We start from the raw sequence: 14,582 nt of genomic DNA on the forward strand, positions 1-14,582 counted from the left end.
TGTTCTGTCTCTCTCTGTCTCAAAAATAAATAAACATTAAAAATATTTTTTAAAAAAATGGCTGCCTTAGAATCTTTGGGGGTGGGTGCCAGGAATAGGGTAATTTAAGTTCCGTGGGAGATTTTGGTTTAATATATAACTAATTAGGGAGTCGTGAGGTTCTCAAACCCCAGTGGGCATCACAGTCTTGGGAGGAGAAATGCAGCTTCCAGAGCTCCATCCCCAGAGATTCTACAAAGGCATTGGGTGGGGCCCCAGAATCCATATGTTAGTCAAGCATCTGTAGTCTTCTACTAACCAGTTTTGAGAAGTGTTGATTCGTGTGGAAGAAGTAAGATCCTCATAACTGCAGGAAACTGGTTATGATTAAAATCTTTTGATAATATGTAATAATGAAGTTTTCCTGAAACATTTCCTGCAATAGTAATTTTTTAATTCTGGGCTTTAGTTTCCTCATTTGCAAAATGGGATTGCTAAAATTTATTAACCATAAGAGATGTCCTATTTTTGTCTGTGTTGGGATCCTGACTGAAATCTGCATAGTGAAAGAACAGCTGGCAAATTTAGTCAAGTTCCTGTTTTGAATCCTATTTGTTTAAGTTTATTTATTTATTTATTTTGAGAGAGAGAGAGAGAGAGAGTGTGTGTGTGAGTTGGGGAGAGGCAGAAAGAGAGAGGGAGAGGGAGAATCTCAAGTAGGCTCTATGCTGTCAGCACAGAGCCCAATGTGGAGCTCGATCCCATACCCGTGAGATCATGACCTGGGCTGAAATCAAGAGTCAGATGCTTAACCAACTGAGCCACTCAAGTGCCCCTTGAATCCTATTATTAATGTTGCTAAACTTCTTTAAATTTAATGTATTGCCTTAAATAGAATACTCATTCTCTAGGAATGAGTCAAATTATGCTTAGGTTTTTCCAATGTATTTGACTTTTGCTCATCTTGGAATTTGAACTTAATCGATATTTTCATATGTTCACAAGTATAACGAGCACACAAAATCTTAAGTTAACAATTGAGATTCTAAAAGTGCTGGGTACTATAGGATATGAGTCAAGGAGATGTGACACATACATATAATTATAAAACAAGGCCAACTATAATAAACAGAAAAGTTATGGGTCCAAAGTTTAGGAGACAAATCTATAGGAAGGTGGTACTTTTAAACAGTGAAATTTATAGTGTCTGAATTATATCTTAGCACATTTGTTATTAAAAATACATATTTGGACAGCAATCCCACTCCGGGGTATATATCCAAAATAATTGAAATCAGGATCTTGAAGAGACTAGGTTCACAATAGTCAAGATATGTAAATAACCCACATCTCTATCAACAGATACATGGATAAAGAAAATATGGTATAATTCACACCATGGAATATTGTTCAGCCTTCAAAAAGAAGGAAATCCTGTCATATGTGACAACACAGATGAATCTGGCCAATATAATGCTAAGTGACAAGCCAGAAGGACAAACGATTATACTTGCACGAGGTATCTAAAATAATCAGACTCGCAGAAGCAGAGAACAGGATGGTGGGTGCCCGGGACGGGGGGGAGGGGAAAATGGGGAGTTGCTGAGTATGAAGTCTTAGTTATGTAAGATGAGTAAGTTGTAGAGATCTGCTGTACAACTTGGTGCCTATAGTTAACAATACTGAATTGTGCACTTAAAAATTTACTGAGAATAGATCTCATGGTAAGTGTTCTTACAACAACAAGAGACACAATAAAAGTTTTGAAGACGACGGGCATGTCTATTACTTTGACTGCAATAATGGTTTCATGAGTATACACATATGTTCAAACTCATCAAATTGTACACATTAAATATGTGCATTTTTTGTGCATCAATTATACCTCATAAAGCTGTTAAAAATACGTATTTGGAAAAGTAAAATTAAGATAGACTTTTTTTTCGTTTCTATATAAAAGCAGTCCCAAGATAGTTATTTTAGGACTGATGTAGTGTTTCACAAGGTCAGGGAGCCAGGCTCTGTCATTTTCAGCATGTGATTTCCCTCTACGGTTCAAGATGGCTACTTGGGTTTTGGTGACCATGTTGGCGTCTTCTTAGCCGGCAGGAAAAAGGAAGGTGAGGACAACTACTTCCCAGAAGTTGTGTATGTCTCTTCTTACATCTCCTTGACAGAATTAAATCACATGGCCATACCTAACTAAAAGAGAGGCTGAAGAATGTACTCCTTATTCACAGCAGCCTGATGTCTGGGGCTAACATTCAGTAGGGAAACAGTACCTCTTATTAGGGAGGAGGGAGAGGACAAATGAGTAGACTCTGCTACGTGGACATTCTGTAGATGGTCTCGAATATCAGGTCAGAATCATCCAGGGCACCTAAGTGGCTCAGTCAGTTAAGCACCCAACTCTTGGTTTTGGCTCAGGTCATGATCTCATGGTTCGTGAAATGGAGCCCTGTGTTGGGCTCTGTGTTGACAGCGTGAAGTCTATTTGAGATTCTCTCTCTTTCTCTCTCTCTTTCCCTACCCTGCTCATACTCTCTCTCTCATAATAAATTAATAAATATTTTTAAAAATTTTTAAAAATAAAATAAAATAAAAAACAGAATAGTTTGTATTTAATTCATCAAGCGATTTGGGGACAGATTATTTTGAGGCAAAATGTGACATTATTTTGGAGATATAATCTCTGGCAGTGATGTGTAGGATGGGTTGAAATGAGGAAAACCCAGAAGCAGGGAAAACAATTAGGTGGTTACAATAGACATAGCAGGAGTCTGTCTGTGGACAGAGTTTAGGAAGCAACAGGAGGAATAAGAGGAGACAATTAAAAGAATACAAGGGCTCTGGTAGATGGGCAACTGAGTAAAACGAGCCCCCACCTCCCCAGCAAGAAGCTGGGGAGGTGGGGGCCTTTCGGGTATCTCCCATGAGAAAAGCTGCTCAAGGGGCGCCTGGGTGGCTCAGTCAGTTAAGTGTCCGACTTCGGCTCAGGTCAAGATCTCCCAGTTCGTGAGTTCGAGCCCTGCGTTGGGCTCTGTGCTGACAGCTCAGAGCCTGAAGCCTGCTTCGGATTCTGTCTCCCTCTCTCTCTGCCCCTCCCCCACTCACGCTTTGTCTCTCTCTGTCCCTGAAAAATGAATAAAACTTAAAAAAATAAAAGGCTGCTCAGGCCTGTGGAGGCCTGCAGCTCAAACTCTGAACACCACTGGGACGGGCTGGGGGTAAAATACCACTCCTTCCTCTGAGTCTCCTATGGCAGGAGATACAAAAACATTTATCAATATCTCACATTAAAAAAAAAATCTCAAACTGCTCCGTTAAGTGAGTATAAAATACCGGATTGTGGGTATGTAATCACTTCTACCTCAGTCTCTAAGATGGGCAATGATTATATAACACAGCCGGCATTTCTAAATGTCCTAACAATACGTAAGGGCCAACATTTATGTGCTGTTTTGTGGCTTTAAAAGAGTTTTTAATCCACGCAATCCCTTAAATGAGATACGCATTGGATATGTGAGAAGACGACAAATGGCCATGCGTTGAGTGACAGCCTTATTGTTGGGAAGGGATGAGGCCGAGATCCTAATGGAAATCTTCTTGCCTCCTAAGCCCAGGGTCTCCTACCTCTGCTACAGGAATGAGCAGAAAATGGTCATTTCTGGATTGTGTGCGTGCATGTATGCTGAGCATTTGGTTATTGCAGAAAACGAGGCTGCCCCAAGTAACCTGGGAATCACGATTAACTTGCCATGGTCAGAAAAATGGCTCCTATGTGAAAGGGTAGCTAGTGTTCCCTGGGACAGGAGTTGTTTTTCCAGCTGGGACATTGAGACCTGGTGGCATTTCTAGCCTTCCTAAATTACTTGCACATATTCTCTTGGTTGGTGTGGCAACGTGCTCCCCTTGTTGCTGCTGATTTATGCAGGCCTTTCATGTTGTTCACTGAATTTACTGAGACTCCTGGGTTGGCTCATGGCCCATCTACGTTTCCTTAAACTCTTCCTATCTAAACTCACAAAGACATAAAGCTTGCTTTTACCCTACTTAAGAGAATTAAAAGCCTGCCAACCTAGAACAAAATATGTCTGGTTAGTAAAGAAAATATGAAGTATAGTGCAGTTATTGATAACATGAGGAATTTGGGACCAGCCCAAACATCTCATAATAGGGCTTTATGTGTCCTATTCATTTATCATCATGAGCCAATAATAATAGATCTATTCAATGCAATGTTATTTATTCATTGAAAAATAGCAGCAACAAAGACTATATAGCATTATGTAATACATACATATGAATATACACTATATACATTATATAACAAGGGGGGGGGAACAGTAAAGAAATTAAAGATGCCCTATGGTTTTTGTTATATGAAGGGAATCTAAACAGGCCATCCGCAAATATGCCAACTTGGCATAAAAATTGTTTCGGGCTGATGACAGTTAGGAAGCAGCAGACACAGAAAGAGCTCCCTGCCCTCCCCTATCTGCCTAAAAGCAGAATATAAATCTCCCTTTGTGAAGGTGCTCCCCTCCCCTCTCCTGGACCAGGAGAACAGTCATTATCACTGGAGACAGAAAGTCGGGACTGAGATGGGCCTGCAGAAACAAATCTTACTGAAATATCCCTTATCCTCCATCAGTTTCCTCTGTTTGTTTGCCTTCCCACAATTTACCACCCAGGAGCCCAAATCCCTTTTCTTTTGTCTTGCACTTCTCCACAAATTTATTATCCTTTGTTAAGATGGTATATAAGCCCCAGATTCTGACTACCCCTGTGAGTGTGCCAGTGTATATGCACACATTGTACACATCATAAATAAACTCTGGGGTTTTTCTTCTCCTGTTAATCTTGTGTTTGTCAGTTTAATCTGCAGGGCCCCAGATACTAAACCTAAGGGTGTAGAGGAGAAAGATTTCCCTCCTCTACACATGCTAAATAAAAGGGAAATGGCAGGGAGAAATACACCAACACACTAATATCGGTTGTGTAGCATGTAGCACATTCAAACGGAAAAAAAAAAAAGGCTTGTAGAAGTATTCCGTAAGGACTGCAGATTAACTGCACATCAGCATCTCAACCTTGACACACAAATAAAGGAGTTGATCAATAGTAATACTTGCAGGGGTACTTTAATTTAGGCTGTGATAAAGAGAACACAACTTGATGAGAGTAACTAAACCCATGCTCTGAGGAAAGAAACACACACAGTTTTACAAGACAGTTCACAAAAGCATGATTAAGAGTCAGGTTCTGGAGTCAGACTATTTATTTTTTTGCAAAGCTTTGGGCAAGTTACTTAACCTTTGCCTCAATTTCGTCTTCTTTAAAATGGGGATAACAGTAACTGCTTGGTGCAGGTGTGGAGGATTAAACAATACTGCCCATACGGTAGGCACTCAATAGAAGTTACTAGAAGCATTCTGAAAATGATTCTTTTCTTGCTAAGAAAATGGTAATAATCATTAGCCGTATAGCAAAAGAATGACCGTATCAACTGTTTGGCAACTTTATCGGCCCCTCCATCTGTTTGATTACCTAAAGCTTCTCTCTGGGCAGCATAGCTCTGGAAATTTCTCTCTGGTCTGGGGGCTCTGTGGTCTCCTCTTTGGGTGAAAAATTAACTCCATATCCAGGATCCAAAATAAAACGATCTCCACAAGAGGTCAGAAAAACAGACGCCATGATATGTCACTGTGAGATGCTGTCATATGTCCCCTTTCCCACTCTGCAGCACACCAAGGGGGGCGGGTCACAGCTCCACTATGCAGCCCACCTTATGTTAAGCATGAAGAGTGGGTAGAATGGAAGGGGTATGGGTGAGTCAGCTGTGGGGGGTGGAAAGTGTCATTTCAAGGGGGGACAGAATAGGATGACAGACCAGCAGTGATGCTCTGCCACAAATTAGCTTTATGACCATGGGCAAACGGATTCACTCTCAACCTTAGTCCCTCCCCAGGTGAAACGAGCTGGATAGATTCCAACACTAAAATTCTAGGTCAACGCATCCCTCCCAGGGACCACTTCCTCTGAAAAGACAGAGGAAACGCTAGGTCCTTATAGCCCTCTATTGACTCACGTGATCCTGGGCAGATTACAGTATGTCCTAAGCCCTTCTTCACCAATAAAGTTCTGACTAATAATCAAGCTCAATTTAGACTGGAGTTGAGGGTAGGAGTTCTGAGTTCCCACTTAGGCAGGCTCTGTGTCTCCTGGCTGTCATCATTGCCCTGGCCGGTTGCTGCCTCATCTTTGGGAACTCCTCACACTGTGTATGCTGCTTCTCTTTCTCTCAATCCCCTTCTGAATTATGCTGCTCACTTCCTTTCCTTTGCAGAAGTTCAGTTTGCTTTTGGCTCTACCTTGGAGCTTTGGTGATGAAACAAAGGGGATCATATTTCTTCCAGTCAGAGCTGTATTTCAGGGCACAGCTGCCCAGACCCACTAGAAATAAAACAAGAGGAGACATGAAGTCATGGGTAAATTCCATCCAGCTCCCTCCCAGTTGGAGAAGAACCCAGTGAGAATTTAGTGTCTGGAAGGTTGAGCCCAAAAAAAGCTTGTGGGGTGAATGCTGCAGACTGGTGTCTTATTAGCTGATGGGTTGGAGGGAGAGCTCTTTTCTGGGTGCTGGATACAGCTGCCTCCAACCCTTGCTCTCCTCTCAAATCCTCATGACTTCCTGAGCTCTAGAAGAGGGCTTCATCTCTGACACATGGAAAGTTGAAACTAGAGGGTCCCTAAAAGCTGTTCTGCGGTGTGATGCCAAAACTCTATTTGGTGTGGCCCTGGGAAGCTGTAACACATATGTTGCAGAATGCATGGCAGAGACCTTCTAAGTGGATTTAGGAACCTTGTCATTTTACATTCATGCTGTGTGGCCAAAACACACACAGGCACAGACTCGTGCTCAAAGCAGGTGACTAGAGAATGACCCGTTTGCCAAGGCATTTGAAATATTCATTCCAGGATAGCAAATCGCAGAAAGTACGAGTCTTATGATCTGGTAATGATAGCTGTGTGTAGACAGTATTTACTGCACTCTTATGAAATGTCAGGTACTTAATAAGGATTATATCATTTAATGCTCCCTAAAAACTTATCAGGATGGGGCCACTTTTCTCCACATTTTATGGATGGGAACACAGAGGCTTAGGAAAAAGTTAAGTAACTTTTCCAAACTCACAAAGCTACAAAGTGGTGAAAACAGAATTTATATAGAAGTAGTCAGTCCATGGAGCCTGTGTACCTATCAGGAAAACTGAATGACTGCCTCACGTACGGTCTCTTTCTCAATGACGTGGTTAACACCATTTATTCCATAATGAATTTCATTCATTGTAGGTTAAGAACTAGGATTTTTTTTTTATTTTTTAATTTTTTTTTAACGTTTATTTATTTTTGAGACAGAGAGAGACAGAGTATGAACGGGGGAGGGACAGAGAGAGAGGGAGACACAGAATCGGAAGCAGGCTCCAGGCTCTGAGCCGTCATCCCAGAGCCTGACGGGGGGCTCGAACTCACGGACCACGAGATCGTGACCTGAGCTGAAGTCGGACGCTTAACTGACTGAGACACCCAGGCGCCCAAGAACTAGGATTTTGGAGACTTACTGCCTGGGTTCAAATTTCATTTTCTCGCTTTAACCGATTGTTATAATCTCGGGCAACTTTGCTTAACATCTGTGCCTTAGTTTCCTCATCCGTCAAGTGGGGGATACTAATAGTACCAAGCTCACGGTTTATTGGGAGGATGAAGGGAGATAACACAGATAAGTCTCTTAAAACATAGTGTTAGTCTTTCTTATCATATGTTAGTTATTATTAATGACATTTATTGATTGTCTGCTGTATGCCAGGTGCTAGGTTCTTAGATATAGACAGGAGAGGGGAACAGTATTTTGCGGTCAAAAAGATAAGTTATGGGGAAGGAAAGACGGACATTTAAACCAATTGTGATATAAAATGTTATGATCCATAGTGGAACACTAAGAAAGAAGTAATGGGCAGGAGATAAAGCTGCCGGGGAAGGTTTGGGGCCAGACTCATCAGGTCAAGGAAATCCTATGTGGTAAGAGTTTGGGACTTCGTCCTCTGTAGGCAACCAAGGAACTGGGGCATTTTAAAAAATAGGGGGTGGCACGATCATTTAAGGGCTTTACCAACCTCTGGCTGGGCCTCACCTAACCAGAGGTGAGCATGAGCAAAAATCCAACAGAAGAGAAATAGTTCTCATGAAACTTTTTGGCCACAGTTTGAAAAATTCTGTTTGGAAGCCGATCTGTAGATTTTACATAAGCAGGTTCATTGTACAAAAAAAGGACTTCCAATCATTTTATATCCTCGTACCATATGCATCGTACAAGTGACTCTCGTTGACTTAATACATTTGGCACCCTCTAGCATGTATAAAACATGTTGTATAAATAGCAATATAGCCCATGCTGCCAGGGGCTCCTCTTGACTGGGGCAAAGATGACAGTGTATTCTTTGAAGAATATGAGGTAATGCATAAGGCAGTTCCCTCGCTGTGTATGCCAGAGAATGTTTGAGCTGGGGGCATAATCTCCAGGGAACGGAAACAATTTTAAGAGTCAAAGCTAGGGTTGGCTGGTTTTTTACAGCAGTAAACCCAACCTGTTCCACCAGTTCTCATCTGCATGACTGATTAAATGGCCAGTATAGCCAGCCAGCTCCAACGCAGAGATGAAAAGGAAGTGGAAAAACCCAGGCTAATAATGAAATAGCCAAGGATGTGTGCAAGGATTTAGCACAAAATGTTCATCACAGAGTTGATTGCAGTAGTAAGAATGCCCAACAATTGGTAAAGTGCTTAAAGAATATTATGGTACATCTGTAACACTCATTCACTAGTGCATAATTGTTGAAAATGATGATATGGAAGAGTACGTAACGATAACCCAAGCAGGTTGTACTATATCACCGTGTTAAAAAAGCTTCTAAAACGATGCACAAAAGAAAATCTTATGTTTGTAAAAGAAAATAAAAGGCTCATATTTTAGTCGTTATTATCTCTAGGTGGGAGTTTATAGTTAATTTTTATTTTACTCCTTTGCTTATATGTGCTACATAGTTTTTCTATACTGAACATCTTTTTGTGTCCAAATTTATTTTAAAAAATTAAAAAAAATTATGTGTAACTGGTGGGAACACAAAGGCACGGATAACAGGGTACAGAGAAGATTCAAGGGCCAGATTGTGATGTCCAACACTGGTTATGGGAACAACAAGAAGGCAAAGCACACGTGGCCCAGTAGCTTCCAGAAATTCCTGGTCCACGGCATCATGGAGCTGTAAAGCGCTGCTGATGTACAATAGATCTTACCGTGCTGATACTGCTCAAAAAACGTTCCCTCCAAGAACCACAAAGCCATTGTGGAAAGAACAGCCCAGCTGGTTATCAGAATTACCAATCCCCATGCCAGGCTGCGCGGCAAAGAAAATGAAGGGACGGCTCGTGTGCACGTTTTATTTGCGGTAAATAAAACCATGAAAAGTCTGCCATCTGGCATTTTCCTCCCTTAAAGCAAAGACAGAAACCAAAAAAAAAAAAAAAAAACAAAAAAACAAAAAAAAAAACCACACACAACTAGATAAAATGGAACGAAAACGACATTTGTACGTGTTTCATGCACGTGGCCCATTTTGTCCTCATGACAATCCTGTGAGATAGCTGTGGCCGAAACCATTGGTTTTCTACCAAACCTGCATGTTTCACGGCATTTCCCAGCCTGCCTTCAAATTCAGGTAGGTCATATAACAGACTTCTGAAGAAGGAATATGAGCAGAGGTTAGGTGCCTCCTTTCAGCCTGACCATATAATATCACAGTCCTTTTTGCTTTCTCTTCTTCATCTACAAAATTGCAAGCAGAGGATTCTAACTTGTGCCCATGAGAGGAGCCCACGTGTTCAGAGAGAGCTGCCAGGGAAAGCCATCCATCTGCACCCACCTGTGGAACAAGAAAGAAACTTTTACTACATGAAGTCACGGAAACTTTGGGCTGTGTGTTGGAGCAACGTAACCCATCCTACCGTAACTAATACAGAGGAATGCCATTGTTATCCCATTTCACAGGCAAAGCAACCAAGGCTCAGAGAAGTAAAGTAACTTCTCTAACATTGCAGAGCTGTACAGGGTGGAACTAGGATTCAAACGAACACCTGTTACACTCTAAAGCTGTAGAATGGGCAGCCTCCTTAGAGGTACACTTTTTGCTCAGCTACCTGAGTGGGAAGACAACAATGCTTCCAACAGATGCAGATTTTTAGAGAGACTACCAGGTGTACCGATGAGGGTTTATATTAAAGCTTGAGGTACATAAAAATTACTAGGGATGCTGGTTTAAAAAAATAACAGTCCCAGGACCCCATTCTCATGGATTGAGATTCAGTAGCTCAGAGGAAGGGACATGGAATCTGCATTTTCAACAAGCACTGAAGAGTAAACCTGATGCCAAAGGCAGGGATTTTTTTTTTTTAAACGTTTATTTATTTTTGGGACAGAGAGAGACAGAGCATGAACGGGGGAGGGGCAGAGAGAGAGGGAGACACAGAATCGGAAACAGGCTCCAGGCTCTGAGCCATCAGCTCAGAGCTCGACGCGGGGCTCGAACTCCCGGACCGCGAGATCGTGACCTGGCTGAAGTCGGACGCTCAACCGACTGCGCCACCCAGGCGAAAGGCAGGGATTTTGAGTAGCTGATCTCAATGGTAGACAAGGGCCACTGTCGTAGACTCTGGGTCTAGAGTTCTTTCTTGTCTAGCAAGAAAACGGGACGCAGGATTAAAATGCGAGACATGGCTAATGTCCAGGAGACGACAAGAGCCCCGATTAAGGGTCCTTGCTCGGTTTTTATTAGGATTAGAAGGCTTACAAACATGGCGATCGACGTGCACAAGCGACAGTGAAACTGTGAACATTAACTCATGGATGTGAGGGAAAGGGGGTCTTGAAGATATGCGGAGTTAGGGGTTTGGGTCAATACAAAACAAAATCCTGGTGCTGTGTGGCCGGATGGAAGGTTGTTTACAGCAGAGGTGAGGCACCACCTCTGTTTACCTATACAGGTCTAGGGGACAAGAAAGACAGAGCATGCTACCTCAGGGTCAACAAGGCACCTTTCTTTTGTAATTAGCTCCACTCTGGGCAACTTCACCCTGCAGCGGTCTATAGTCCTATTCACCTGTTTACCTAATTTGGTTCTTCCTTCCTGTGAAAGCAGCTTTCTGCTACAGTACTACGTTGGGGGCACTTCCGCCCTGAATACCCAATCTTGTTTACTTCATATACCTTTGTTCTATATTGAGGCCTTTGCCCTGCTCTCTCTATACCTATTTACCTAATCTTGTTTGCCCAAACTTGGGGGTGAGCATCCTATGGCTTTGCAATTCTTTATGCCTTGTTAACCCACCAGTGCAGGCTCAGAGAACTACTAAGCTTATTCCCCACAAGTCATCTTTCTTATTCCCAGCCAATGGCCTCCTCTTATGTTTGGAGAAATTCCTCCTCTTTTCGGGTCAAGGTATCAGACAGCGTTCACCACCCACGAGGAAGCTGAAAACGACAATCACACACTTTCCAAGATCCCAGGCATATGACCTGGACTCAGTCTCTCAGACATACCTGGCCCAGACTTGGAACCAAAGTTAGTGAAGGAAAGGAAAACTGAGAGGAGCCAAGTAATAAAGCTTATAAGACTCATGGTGAGGTTTTAGAACCACCCTAGATATACATCCCAGTTCTCTGCTTCCCTGCAATTTCTGTGAGCTACCCAGACTGTTTTAATACATGACATTTAAGCTTAAATCCACCGGAATGTGTGGCTTGCTGTTGCTTACTATTAAGAGCAACTGAACTTGCCACTCTTAAGAGTTACTACCGAGAACTGTGGCTGCTAGGTCATTGTGATCCTATCGAAACTGTCGTCAAAAGCGGTACAGCCTGGGCTGGCCATTGGCCGTACAAAAGTAATTTCAAAATATCCGAGTAATTGACTCCTCAAACACAAAGCAAGGCAGTATGTATTCTATAGCAGTACTTTGTAAGCTACCTTTTCTTCTCCATCTACTTGCTTCACACCTTGCACGTCCGCATGCTTCCCCTGCCACCCAGGACACTCCTTCCCCAGGACCCTAATGAGATTCCCTCATTCTTCTATCTTTCCCCTTTGCCTCTCAGTTCTGTAGAAAGCCTCTGGGAAACCTCTCTGGCAAAGGCAGATCTCTCCCAGAGGGCACTGGAATGATTAATGTTGAACAGGGAAAGGCAGAATCCACTTCAATGAGCTCGGGGAAGGAAATCTGAGAGTTCCCATATATTGACATATTTTGTGGCCACATATCCTAAAAGGGAGTGAGACCACCTTGTCCATTCTCCTGCTGCTTCGCAGCGCCCTAGAACTGGCAGTTGTCATGGGATTTTGTGCGGAGAAACCCAGAGTCTCCAGATAACCCTTGTTGTGCAGCTGATAAGCAGAGAATTAGAAGGCACCACAGACCGAAAGCCTGCACTCTAGGAAAATCTAAGGTGGGGAAAAAGCTCAGGACATATACCCACTTGTGCAAGAAGCAGAAATTTTCTTCATTTTTCTTTAACTGTCCTCACACTTTAGATTTCATCCCACCTGGCGCTAGAAACTTAATCTCAGTCCAGAGATCCCCTTTCTCTGTGAGGTTGGGTCTAAGTTCCAGGAGGCTGATGTTATGTCACAGTGCTGGGAAGGGACATCTACTAGGCTGGCATTGGCTTAGACGTGCATTTCCTCTTCTAGGTCCACACATGTGCTGTTATCTCATCCCCATTTCTGACCTCTGGGCCTCTGCAAGTGTGGCTCTTTTTGCTTCTTTCAGCCCACTCTTGGAGACTTTTTTTGGGGGGGGGCGTGCATCTCCTTTTTCTGCTTGGGAGCATGAAGGAATTCTGAGAGGCAAGCCTGTCAATGCAGACACCCTACCTAACCATTTGCACTCATTGCTCCTGCTTCCTGTCCAGTGCAGGATAAATTGGGGAGGCTGATTACCACTCAAGGCTCCATTTCAACAGTAAGAATAGACACCTTTGGCCCCTGGATCCCTCAAACCCGTGTGGAGTTTCAATCACTCCCCTGACCCCCAAACCCAGGATGCAGCCCAGGGAAAGCAAGGCACAGGGCACCCCTTCAGGGACCCAGCTTTTTATTCTCCCTTCTAGTCCTCTTCTCCTGGCAACCTAGGGGATTTGGGAAAGCTAGTTTTGAGGGTGAGAAAAACTGGCTCTGAGTCACTGTGTATTCTTTGGAATCTTTTGTCCTATGCCCTGTGCTCTTTCTGGTCCCTGCTGTGGGTTAGGCTTTTAGAACTACAAAGCCTTCTTTCCTCTCTCCCTGTGTCATTGCTGCCCGGAGGCAAAATGCATTGAGTTTGAGTGGGAGGAAGGGCCATGGGAAAATCCTGGGACCCGGTGGGGGCCCAGTGGTTAATGTCTTAAAATATTATTCCACCACAGGAGTCTGCTACGTAATGTTTGCTGAGGGCTGTTTTTGGCTTTTTATGAATTTCTAAGAATATCATGCTCCTACTCAATCTCCCCCATTAGATGGTGATTAGATTATAAGACATTGCATTCACTGTCAGTATAATTGATTCCTTTGATCATGTCCATTTACTTAAAGAGCGGAGATTATTGTGTCTTTCTGTACTATACAAGTGCAACTTTTGTGTGCATTTGAGATTGGTTGCTGTAAAATGAAGTACATCATCTTCCTCTTCTTGACTTTCATATACATGGAAACATACACTGTCCTTTCTTGTGTGTTTGGATTCTCTTGCTCAGCTTAATATTTGTGAGATTCACTCATATTGTTCTGTGTCTTTTCAAAAATTATATGAATTTTTATATTCATATAAGTATGAATTAATGATGAATTATATGAATCGGCCAGGACTTATTTACCTGTTCTCTTATTGATGGATATTTGGGTTATTCCCAATTTTGGGTTAGCATAAAAAAAGCTGCTATGAACATTCTTGTACATGTCTTCTAGGAGGCACAGGCTTCATTCCTGTTGGGTATATACCTAGAGTGGGATTATGGAGGTCATAATATAGTTACATATTTAGCTTTGGTATATAATGCCAAATAACTTTTTAGGAGCTACACAAACCCATACTCTCACCAGCAACCTACGAGAATTCCGGTTGCTCGATATCCTCATTAATAATGATTTGCATCATCAGGCCTTTGAATTGAGCCATTCTAATGAATGAATAGCACATTCTGATGGGTTCCATCACTGTGGGTTGAATTTGCATTTCCCTGAGGAGTAATGATGTTGAGTACCATTTCATATGCTTATTAGCTATTTGTAGGTCCTCCTTTGTGAGGTGTCTGTTCAAGTCTCTTGCCCATTTTTTATTTAAATGTTTGTCTTTTTCTCATTGGTTTATAAGAGTCTTTTAGGGGCACCTGGGTGGCTCAGTCGGTTCGGTGTCTGACTCTTGATTTGGCTCAGGTCAAGATCTCATGGTTCATGGGATCCAGCCCTGAGGTGGGCTCTGTGCTGATGGCATAGAGATTGCTTGGGATTCTCTCT

Source organism: Lynx rufus, unplaced genomic scaffold (genome assembly GCF_022079265.1).
Source record: "Lynx rufus isolate CCGP_SWC_20201006 ecotype Redwood Valley unplaced genomic scaffold, mLynRuf1.p SCAF_5, whole genome shotgun sequence".
Classification (NCBI taxonomy): Eukaryota; Metazoa; Chordata; class Mammalia; order Carnivora; family Felidae; genus Lynx; species Lynx rufus.